Genomic DNA, 10,563 nt, shown 5'->3' on the forward strand with positions numbered 1-10,563 from the left:
CTCAGGGGCCTGCCACGAGGAGACTCTGCCCGGCCTGGCGTGCAGGCTGCAGGGAGCACCAGCCCCGGCCTCGGCAGTGACAGACCTGCCCCCCTCATCGAACGTCCCCAGCCAGTTCCCGGAGCCCCCAGGCGAGAGGCAGCCACAAGGGCCACAGAGAGCCACACTGCACCAGCGTCAGGCAACGTTCTGAAGTCTGTAGACAGCGTGGCCAGAGGGCGGGACCTAGCGCAGGAGCCAGGGGGCTGCCCCCCGCCAGCACTCCCTAGCTTTGCAGCCGTGGCCCTGACCCGGGCCCCTAGCCCCCCGCACAGCTCCGCGCCAACCACGTGCAGCGAGCACCTGCTCGAGAGCAGCACCCGTGGAGGTTCAGGGCAGCACTGGCCAGAGCCCGCCAAGTCCCCGGCCGCTGTCTCACTGCAGGCGGTGGACACCCCGCTCAGACCGGCTGAGCCGCGAGCGAGTGTCATGGCTGAGAGCAAAGCTAGCGTGGTGGCAGTTGGCAGAGGGGCCCCAGTTGTGCACGGGAGCCCCTGGGGGGGGGGTCATGACCCGAATCCCAGGGGGAGCCCCCGCCACACCCCGGGGCAGTGCTACGGTGGGGCCTCCACCTTCTGGGAACCAGCAGGCCGAGGAGGACAAGCACGTCCTGCCCAAAGAGCAGGTTCCTCCCAGTGCTGGGGCTCCCTGCCGGCCTCCACCAAATGGAGCAGCAGGAGGGCAGCGGGTGGGCAGGGCACTCCAGAAGGGCCCCGACCCCCAGGCCCACCCACCATCTGTGTCCCTCATGAGGGCCTGCATCCAGGACAGAGTCGAGGTTGGGGACAGGCATCAACCACAGGCAGGCCGGCGGGCACTGGAGGAGGGGGCTGCCAGGCCTGTGAGGCTGGACGGTCCTCCAGACAGGGGCGTGGCTCTGTGGGGCCAGATAGCTGGGCCACAGGCTGCAAAAGAGGGTCAAACACAGCCCAAGGAGGTCAAGGTGGGCCATGGTGCTGAGGTGGGGGCCACCGAGGTGGGGACAGGTCATCAGTGCACTGAGAAAGGCCCAGAACATGCATGGGGGCAGCGGGCGAGGCCTGCAGAGAGACCCTCTTGGGGACACGGTGCCCAGGCTGGAGAGAACCAAGAACCATCCCCACCAGAGAAGCCGGGGGACCCGGCACAGGCCCAGGCCAGCAGGACAGCACCCCGCATCGCGGTGGGCCCCACCGACAGCTCATCAGAAGCAGCGTCTGCTGTGGGTGCGAGCAGGAGGTCCTGCAGACCGGCCCCCAGGGGCAGCCAGGCAGAGGCCGGAGCCCCACACCAGGTGGCAGAAAGCCAGTCTATGGTGGACAGGAGCCCGTGGTCTTCTGGCCCTGAGCCAGCGCCTGGCTCCGCAGGGCCCACACCCAAGCCCGGGGGCTGTGAGATGCCCTGTGCCCCAGCCCAGGAGGGACCCCCAGAAACCCCGGAGGCAGAGAGTGGTGCACGGGAACAAGTGCGGCGCGGAAGGCTGGAGCGCTTTGCCAAGTACAGAGCCCAGAGCTTCGGCGACCAGCGGTCCTTCGATCTGTCCTTCCGACCAACAACCATCAGGGCCAACGACACGTTCGAACTTCCCAAGTGAGGCCCCAGCTTCCGAACACAGACATGCCCAGCATCTCTGTTTCTGCACCTCGCCTGGCCCAGCTGCTTCCCTCACACACGCGCCCAGAGCGCGGCGAGGCGGACCCCTTTCCCTCTTGGTAACTGGTCCTGGGAGGGTCTGCGTCCCCGAGCTGTGGAGCTCTGCGCCATCTTCCTGGGGCCCACGTGGCTTCTCCTCGGGGATGGAGCAGCAGGGCCGGGGGACGCCCCAGGACGTCCAGGCGCTTGTCCCCACAGGTCCCGTCCTCCACGATGCTCGAGGGCGCCCAGGTGCAACTGCTGTTTCCACACCTTTGCGCTTGCTGCGGAGCCTGCGGGCGTCTCTTCTGTCCTGTCTTGGTGTCTCGGGCCACCCGGCCCTCTGTGGTGTCATCTGCCCGCGGCAGCCCCACTGCTCGGCACAGGCGCAAGAGCTGCCTGTGAAGAGCCTGAGGGACAGGCGTGGAAGGAGCCCCGGACACCCACCTCGGCCCCACGGGAAGGCGCGCAGGCATGGATGTTTCCAGACCCACAGTCCCAAGGAAACGGCCCTGCGGGTGCCGCTCACTGAGGACGGGGAACGTCCACGGAGCCGCGTCCCGCGCCTGCCTTTGGGGCCGCGCTGTCTGTCCCTCCGCGTCTGTGTGTGTTCTTCCTGCGGTCCTCGGTCCCTAAGCCTCGGCCTCTGGTGTGTCCGCCGTCTGGAATCGTCGGGCATCGTGTGGAAGCGCAGGAAAGGAAATAAAATCCCCTGGTAGTCACGTGGCCTTAGGGCAGTTTCTCCGACTGTGGCTGCTTCTCCCTTGCTGTCTCCACAGCACGGCCACACTGGGGGGCACATCTCGTGTACGGTGTCAAACTCTCAACACTATCGCCCACCAGGGTCAGGGCCATCAGGTGGCCTCAGGCCAGCTGCCAGCTCTGGTGGGAAGGGACCGCGGGAGGGCTGCCCCACACGTGCTGCTCTTAAGACCCCTGGCCGTGGGAGGGGCTTTCCACGTCTGGAGCTCGCAGTGCTGTCGGCTCTCCTGCGGGTGAGCCACGTTCTCAGCGATGCCCACTGGTCCCGTAGACGCTTCCTTGATGCCTCGGGCTGGAGCCGCGGGATGTGACCATGGTGCATGGAGGGTCTCACGAGGCTAAGCAGGGGCCAGAGGGCCCACGCGGCCAGCTGTGCTCTGTCCAGCAGCGGACACACTGCCAGCTGCCCACCCCTCAGGCCAGTGGTTCAAAGTCTGGCCAATGGACACCTTCCACCACTGTGGGGTCACGAGTCCAGGGTCCTCAGGGGTCGCCAAAATGTGCCAGGCCTCCTCCGTGGAGCAGAGACAGTGCTCCCGCTGCTCCATGAGGGCCCGAAGCCTGATCCCATGGGACAGACAGTTGCCTGTGTGCCCCGTGCTGCCCATGCCCTCATCTGGGCACCTGGGAGCCCTGGGGGGCACTTCCCCTACTGCATCTGGCTCCTACATGGAGTTGAGGGCTGGCGGGGGACAGGGGCCGTCCCACCTCTGCCGGAGGAAGGGGTGTCCCTTCCTGGGGGCTTGCAGGCTGGGGGGTCCGGCGCCCCTGTCCTGGGAGTCTCGGGAAGGCTGCGCCTGGTGGACTGGCTTCCTGGAGCCACAAACCCGGGGCAGCGCCAGTGCCCACACTCGGGTGCAGGGCCCAGCAGAGCCCGGGGGCCACATCTCCTCACACCCGCTGCCACATCCTCCGACGGGGACCACGAGCCACCTCACCTGGCAGGGCACCGCCTTCCTCACTGTCCTCCTCCATCCTTCCTGCTCTGGTCCAGAGGATCTGAGGACATTTGGAAAAGAATGTGATGACAGAAGAGATAAAAATATTATATTCACTGCATGTTCTCCTTTTAAAATAAGCGGTGGGACTGTGTTGCTATTTTTAAATAGACCAGAAAGTCCGCTAGAGAAGGCTCAGAGCGGTGTGAGTCCAAGTGGGAACCAGAGCCTCCTCCAGACGCAGCTTCAAGCAGTTTGCACACCCAGCTCAGCTCCACGCCTGGCAAGCGCCAGGGGTGACCGTGACCTGCTCAGCCGGGGTGCCCTGCTCCCCGTGCACCAAGTCCGGCCTCGGGTGCCCTGCCTGTGCTGGAGCAGCTCGCTGTTGCGGGGGCTGGACGGAGCTCCGTGTGCGTTTCCACTACACAGAGGCCATGCCGGCCCAGGACCCCCATGGAAGCAGGTGCCTCCACAGGAGGAAGGCCCCCGAGTCCCCATGCAGCAGAACAGTTGGCGGCAGAAGGGGGGCCGCCTGGGCCGTGGGCATTGGAACAAGGGGACGTGTGTATGAGCCAGTCGGCCCATGGGCGCACTGCGCTCTCGGGGCAGCCGTGGACACGAAGGCCTGCCTCAGCCTGCATGGCTCCTTCTGCTGTTTACGGACCGCCCGGGTGCCCAGCCCGCCTCGCTGTTGGGGAATTCCTGTTGGTGAAAACTCCCAGGAACCCACCCGTGTTTCAGGTGCACCAACTGCGAGTGCCCGTGGTTAGGATTCTGCCAACTTAGTGTCTCTTCCTTCTTTGAGTTTCGATCTTGTAATTACGTGATTGTGTAATAACCCACAGCTGTTTGATTCCCTGTTCTGTTTTATCCCCTTTTGTATACAAATATCTCGAAAATGGGTTTCTCTGGAAAAAACTAACTATAATTTGTTGTATCTGTTGTGTTCTTCCCTTTGAATTTTTACCAACTTTATTCAACGGGAGACAAATTTTTTTTTTAAGATTTTATTTATTTATTTGAGAGAAAGACAGTGAGAGAGAGCACGAGCGAGGAGAAGGTCAGAGAGGGAAGCAGACTCCCCGCGGAGCTGGGAGCCCGATGCGGGACTCGATCCCGGGACTCCAGGATCATGACCTGAGCCGAAGGCAGTCGTCCAACCAACCGAGCCACCCAGGCGTCCCAACGGGAGACAATTTGAAAAGCAGAAATAAAAGATGTTTCTTGTCCCAGCAAGGTGGGGCCATCTTGGTGCGGCTGAGGGCATGTCCCTTGCGGCCAGCCGGGCAGGCTGGGCGTGGCCACCACCGGGAGCCACCACACCAGGCGCTCTGGGGCCACAGGTGAGGCCCACCCAAGCGCCCTACCCCTTGGGGAACACGGCTCTCAACCGCGCCCCCGGGGAGGGGCCTTTCCAGTGGCCGGGTGTGCACGCACAGGCTTCTGCAGCCCACGAGCTGGCCTCTGCGCTAGACCTTCTGGGGGGTGCAGGGCAGAGCCCCGCAGCCTCAGGAGGGGTCCGTGTGTGTGCGCGTGCACACCTGCGGGGTCCCTGGGAGGACATGGTGTGCGCGCACAGCCTGCTGCAGTTTTCTCCGCCCTAGACTGAAAACACCGCACCTGCCGAGGGTCCTCGTGGGCACCCAGTGAGGGCCTGTGCTGTCAGCACTCAGCACCGGGCCTGGAGCTGGGCGGGCACCGGGGGGCGGGGCCTGCAGCGGAGGCGTGGCCTGCAGCGGAGGCGTGGCCTGCAGCGGGGACGAGCAGGGCGACGGGGCGGGGCCTGCCGAGGGGCGGGGCCTGCCGAGCTCCCGCCGGCAGGTGTCCTCTGGGGGCCGCAGCGCAGGCTCCCCGCTCGTGGGTGACAGCCGCTCTCCGACGCTGGCCTGGCAGTCCTGGGCTGCCCGCCGGACACGCGGCGACGGGTCGGCTCTGCCCGCGTGGACGTAACCCTGCTCTCGGCCCGCGCTCTTGGCTGCGAGAAGGGCGTGGATGCCGGCATCCCGGGGCCTCGAAGTCCAGGCAAGGCGGGTCACCCGGCGCGAGGCCCGCAGACGCCCGCACCACCCGTTCCCCGTGTGAGCGACCACACACGCGTCAGCGCCGCCGCGGGGCTCACCTGCCGCCGGCCTGGGGCCTCTTCCGATCCCCCCATCACCTCCGCGTGCCACCCAGTCTTTCCGCTGCGCGGCTTCCCCGAGAAGGTACTGCGGGGCCGCGCTCCCAGTTGCCCGCTGCGTCCCGGAGAGCCCCGGCGCGCTGTGCACGGACCCTCCTCTGCAAACGCGCTTCTCTTCTCTGTGGCTTCGGCAAGCGGAAGGTCCCGTTGGCTCCGAGGGGGCCTTTCCTCTCCCACTGTCGCTGGGATAGAAGACCCGCGCAGCCCACGGAGCCCCTGGGCACGTTTGGCCCCCATTTCCCCCTGGACCACAGGCGTGCAGAGAAGCTGCCGCCCACACAGGGCCTGCCCTCCAGAACTGCGTGGGAGGGAAGAGAACCAACAAGACTGTGTCTTCTGGCTAAATGGGCTCCATCTGGTCAGGACCTGGGCTCCCACAGGACCCACAGGAGGTCATGTCAGGAGAAAGACGCCCATCACAAAAGGAGCCCCGTTCACAGTGGCAGACGGCAGGAGGGGCCCAGGGGTTGGGGGCAGTGTCTATGGGGATCCAGTTTCAGTTTGAGAAGGTGAGAAAGTTCCGGAGTCGGACGGTGGTGCTGGCCGCACAATTATGGGAACGTGTTTAGGGCCCCTGGGCTGTTCGCTCACTTAAAACCAGGTCCAGTGTTCCGCTGTGTGTGATGTATATTTTAGCACAATTTTGAAAGCGGGAGAGGTCGGTAGGAGGCCTTGGCATCAGTGGACAGGAGCGGTGTGCATCCGGGAGTGAAGGGTTAGGGCCTGGGGGCAGCTCTGAGCCTGCTGCCCAGCTGCCGGCCAGAGGTGGCACCTGAGAAAGGTCAACAGGCCTCTAAAAATAACACCCCACCCCCACCTTCTGCCGCGCTGGGTGCTGGTGCATTCGCTCTGCAAGCAGCGCCTCCCAGCAGGTCCTGCAAAACCAGCGCCCGTGTGACCGATTCAGCTGCTCCGTGTCCTGGCGCTGGTGGAGTGTAGACACCTACCTCGGCTTACGTGACATCTCCCACGGGGCGTGGTGGCTCCAAGACGCTCGCTCCCAGCCCACCAAGCCCCTGCCGCTCTTCTCCTGTAACCCTGGGACCTGCTTCGCTAAGACCAGGGGCGCCGTCCACTTCCCAGGCTGGCGGGGGTGGGGGGAGTGTTCTCCAAGTTCAGAGGGAAAAGCACGGAAACGAAGGGTGCTGGTGTTCTTCCTGCAGGACAGACTCTCTGAGAAAGGTTCTCAGGGAGAAAGCATCTGCTCACCCCTGCTCATGGGAGCCTGGGGCCCGGCGTTTCCGCTGCTCCCAGGCCCAGCCATGCGGGAAGCCCCACAGAACATGCGTGTCGGCCCCACCTCGGTGTTCATGTGGCGGCTTTCCCTGCGTGTGTGACTGTCCTGTCATGAACTGGGACATCGTTCTTTACATTATTGCTTTTATGCTCCAAAGTTGACAATGCCGTCACTTTTCATCCACAGGAATGTTTCTGAATGTGACTGCGTTTGGAGATCCAGCCTTGGAAGAAGTGAGCAGAGGTAAGACACCTCGGCAGGCTGAGCCCTGATCCCACATGATGAGTGTCCTAATGAGAAGGGGAGATCAGGCTGCACGTGCACGGGGCGACCCCATGAGGACATGGGGAGGAGACGGTGTCAAACGTCCAGGAGCCAGGACCTGGGACTTCCAGACTCCAAGACTGTGTGGACAGGAGTGCCTGCTGTGCTCACCATCCGGGCTGTAGTTCTCTGTCACCGCAGCCCGGCTAACAACACTAACACAGGGAGGATCTCTTACAAAGGGAAGGATGGGAGAGGGATGCCTGGGGGGCTCAGTCATGAAGCATCTGCCTCAGGGTCCTGGGATCAAGTCCCGTGTCTGGCTGCCTGCTTGGTGGGGAGCCTGCTTCTCCATCTCCATCTTCCTCTCTCCCTGGCTGGTACTCTGTCTCTCTGTCTCTCCCCCTCTCTCAAATAAATGAATAAAATCTTTAAAACATTAAAAAAAAAAAAAAAGGAAGAACAGGAGAAAGAATGATGGGGACAGGTAGCAGTGTGTACTGAGCACAGGGCTGTCCTGAGCTGGGGGCCTCCAGCCCCTCCTGCCAGCGGTTCTCTCCATCGGTCCGGAGCCACCTGTCTCCCACGGTCGGCTTCCGGGGGAGCGGGGGCTCTTGCACTGGCCTGAGGAGAAGCAGCTGCTCCCATCCTGTAGGACCTCTGAGGGTTATGGTAGAATAGGTCGTATCACAATATTTTTTCTTTAAAATGTTCATTTTAGGGGCGCCCGGGTGGCTCAGTCAATTGAATATCAGACTCATAATTTCGGCTCAGGTCATGATCTCAGGGTCCTGGGACTGAGCCCTGCGGCGAGCTCCCTGCTCAGTGGGGAGTCTGCTTCTCTGTTCCTCCCCCTCTCCATGCTGCCTCTCAAATAAATAGATAAATAAATCTGTTCTTAAAAAGTCCATTTTATCTCATTATGAAATAAAACTTGCTTATGGGTAACAGCTCCTGAAAACGGTCTCCAAAACCAAACCGTAAGTTTCTCGCCATGCCCAGAACATGCCGGATACCTGACGTTCAAAGTCCGTCGTGGGCGAAGGAGAAACGCCAGCGAACCCCAGGGCTCTGCTTCCGTCTGCCGCCCGCGAGCCACATGCTCCCTCGAGCGTCCTAGGCTCCCCACAGCTCTTCTCCCACGGCCCGGTGGGCCTGACATCTCCTGTAAAGGGCTTCAGGGAGGGAAGCTTGGGGTGACTCCCCTCAGGGTTCACAGGACATGCTCTCCAGGGGAGACGGACGGGAGACGCCGGGTCTGGGAGGGTCCAGAACAGAAACACAGCACCTGGCCTTTGCTGAGCGCGCTGCGCACCCAGCACCCATGAAGACCCGCCCGCCTCCCGCCGGACCCCCTCCGGGGATATGGAGACCAGGCGCAGCCGGGGTCACGTGCCCAGAAGTGCGAGCTGGGGACCAGCACAGCCTCCAGGACCCATGTCCTCCCCACTGCAGTCTCGGGAAGATGGTTCCCCCAAAGAGAAAGGCCCATGTCCAGGGATCCCAAGACCGGGTGCCCTGGGGTGGGCCCAGTGGTCGCCTGCAGCCCCAGGATGACGATTTCACTGCAGCCCTGGGCCAGCCCTGCCCTGTAGGAACGGGAAGGGTGTTTGCTGTGGGAGGAAAGCACCCCGAGGACAGGGCCCCACACTTGGGCCAGCCAGGTGGCCGCTCACATGCAGAGATGTGGGCATTTGGTGGGGTGGCTGGAGACCTCAACTGACCCAGTTCCTTAATCCGTCACTAACACCATCTGTGTGTGCTCCTTCCGGTTTTGTGCGGAGGGCCCTCCCCCGGGCAAGCGGCAGGGGCGCAGGCTTTGTGCACGTTGACCCCTGAGCCCCAGTGGGCCTGGGAGGCCGAGTGCTGGCCTGCCCGGACCAGGAGGCAGGCCCAAGCCAGGCTGGTTGGGGGCATAGCCCGCAGGGCCCGGGGGCCCTCCTTCCCCCACTGGGGTGGGGGTGTTACTCCTTTACTGGCTACATACGTTATTCTGGCAATTGTCAGACATGCAAACCCCTCCGTGGACCCAAGGCCCAGCCTCCAGCTCTGCCGTGGCTTCGTGCAGCAGCCCCTTCTTTTCTCTCTTGCTGGAAGAGATTTCAAGCCAACTCCAGACGTCCTACCGTTTCGCCCATCAATAGTCTTCTCTAGTCAAACGGAAAACACATCTGGACTTCGCATTCGAAAGGATGGTGGTGGTCCCGCCTCTGCAGCCTCTGCTCACCCAAACCAGCAGACCCCGCGGCCCCCCGCGGCCCCCCGTTGAGAGTGGGGTCAAGAGTCAGGGTCCCCGCCCAGGTGCGTCGTCCCGGCAGGTGCCCACCCCAGCCTCCCTGCCCGCGCCCCACGGCCTCTGCGGGAAGCGGGCATGTGGCGGCCAGCTGCCGTGGTCTCCAGGGAGCGCGGGCTCAGGCACGGCTCCCTCTGCCCTCCGTCTCCCGCGGCAGGGACTGGTCAGGGGACGGCGCCCCCAGAGCTGAAGTTCTCTGGCAGCTGCTTTTCCAGTCAGGCCCAGAGCCGGGGCTCCCGCAGCAAGAGCACCGACGGGATGGTGTTTTAGACCGGGCTGGGGGGCCCTCTTCCCACAGGAGAGCTGGCCACGGCCCTCAGGAGCTTCAGCCTTCCCAGGGGCATAGGGAGGAGGCGCTCCGGAGAGACTGGGGACTGGCTGGCCCGTGGGGTGCCGGTCGTGGGGTGCCCGCCCGTGGGGTGCCAGATTTTGTGTGCTGGACGACCGTGGCTGTTAGCTTTGAGCAGGGGGGCTCTGGCCAGTAGGGCGGTCGGGGATGTCAGAGCCCTCGGAGTGGGGAAGTGACACAGGTATCCAGCTGCCTCCTGCTCCAACATGGGGGGCTCAGGCAGACGCTGGGCCGAGCAGCCAGCAGCCGTAAACCCCAGACCCTCTGGCTGCTGACCATCTCGGCCACCTGGGGTCCCCTCCTTGTTTCTTCCCTCCCCCACTTCCTGGGGTGGTCATTCTTACCTAGCGTGCCCCACACGGAATACTTGCTGTCCAGTTTCATTGGACCCAAAATATCCTTGGCTGGGGTACTGCCATCCCACTTGTATCCAAGTGCACACATCCCCTGGTCTGGGTCTCCCCTGGAGCATGAGTGCCAAGACCCACACTGCTCTTCAGGGCAGCTGGGAGAAAGTGCATGGCAGGGAGTGAGGCCGGGTCCTGCCCCCCACCAGGAGAGGAGCAGAACTTACGGGGAAGGAAGGAGGAGCATCCCAGGATGTCTAGGCAGGCAGGAAGCTGGGCTGGTTTGGGGAAACAGGGTGCTGAGTACTAAAGAAGTGGGGGCAGGAGTGTTAGCTCCCTGGTAGGCACGGTGACAGGAAATAGGAAATGGGGTTCAGACCCAAAGAAGACTCAGAACGGGAGGGGATTCAGGGAGTCATTCACTTTGGTGGCAACCTGCCAAGGAAGGAAGCGGCAAAGACAGGAGGGGTGGCTTGGGGAGGACAGGGACAGGCACCCATCCAGCAGGTGCCATGAGGGTAAGTCACCTGATCTGTGGACTTAG

Source organism: Lontra canadensis, unplaced genomic scaffold (genome assembly GCF_010015895.1).
Source record: "Lontra canadensis isolate GAN:19392208 unplaced genomic scaffold, GSC_riverotter_1.0 scaffold73, whole genome shotgun sequence".
Classification (NCBI taxonomy): domain Eukaryota; kingdom Metazoa; phylum Chordata; class Mammalia; order Carnivora; family Mustelidae; genus Lontra; species Lontra canadensis.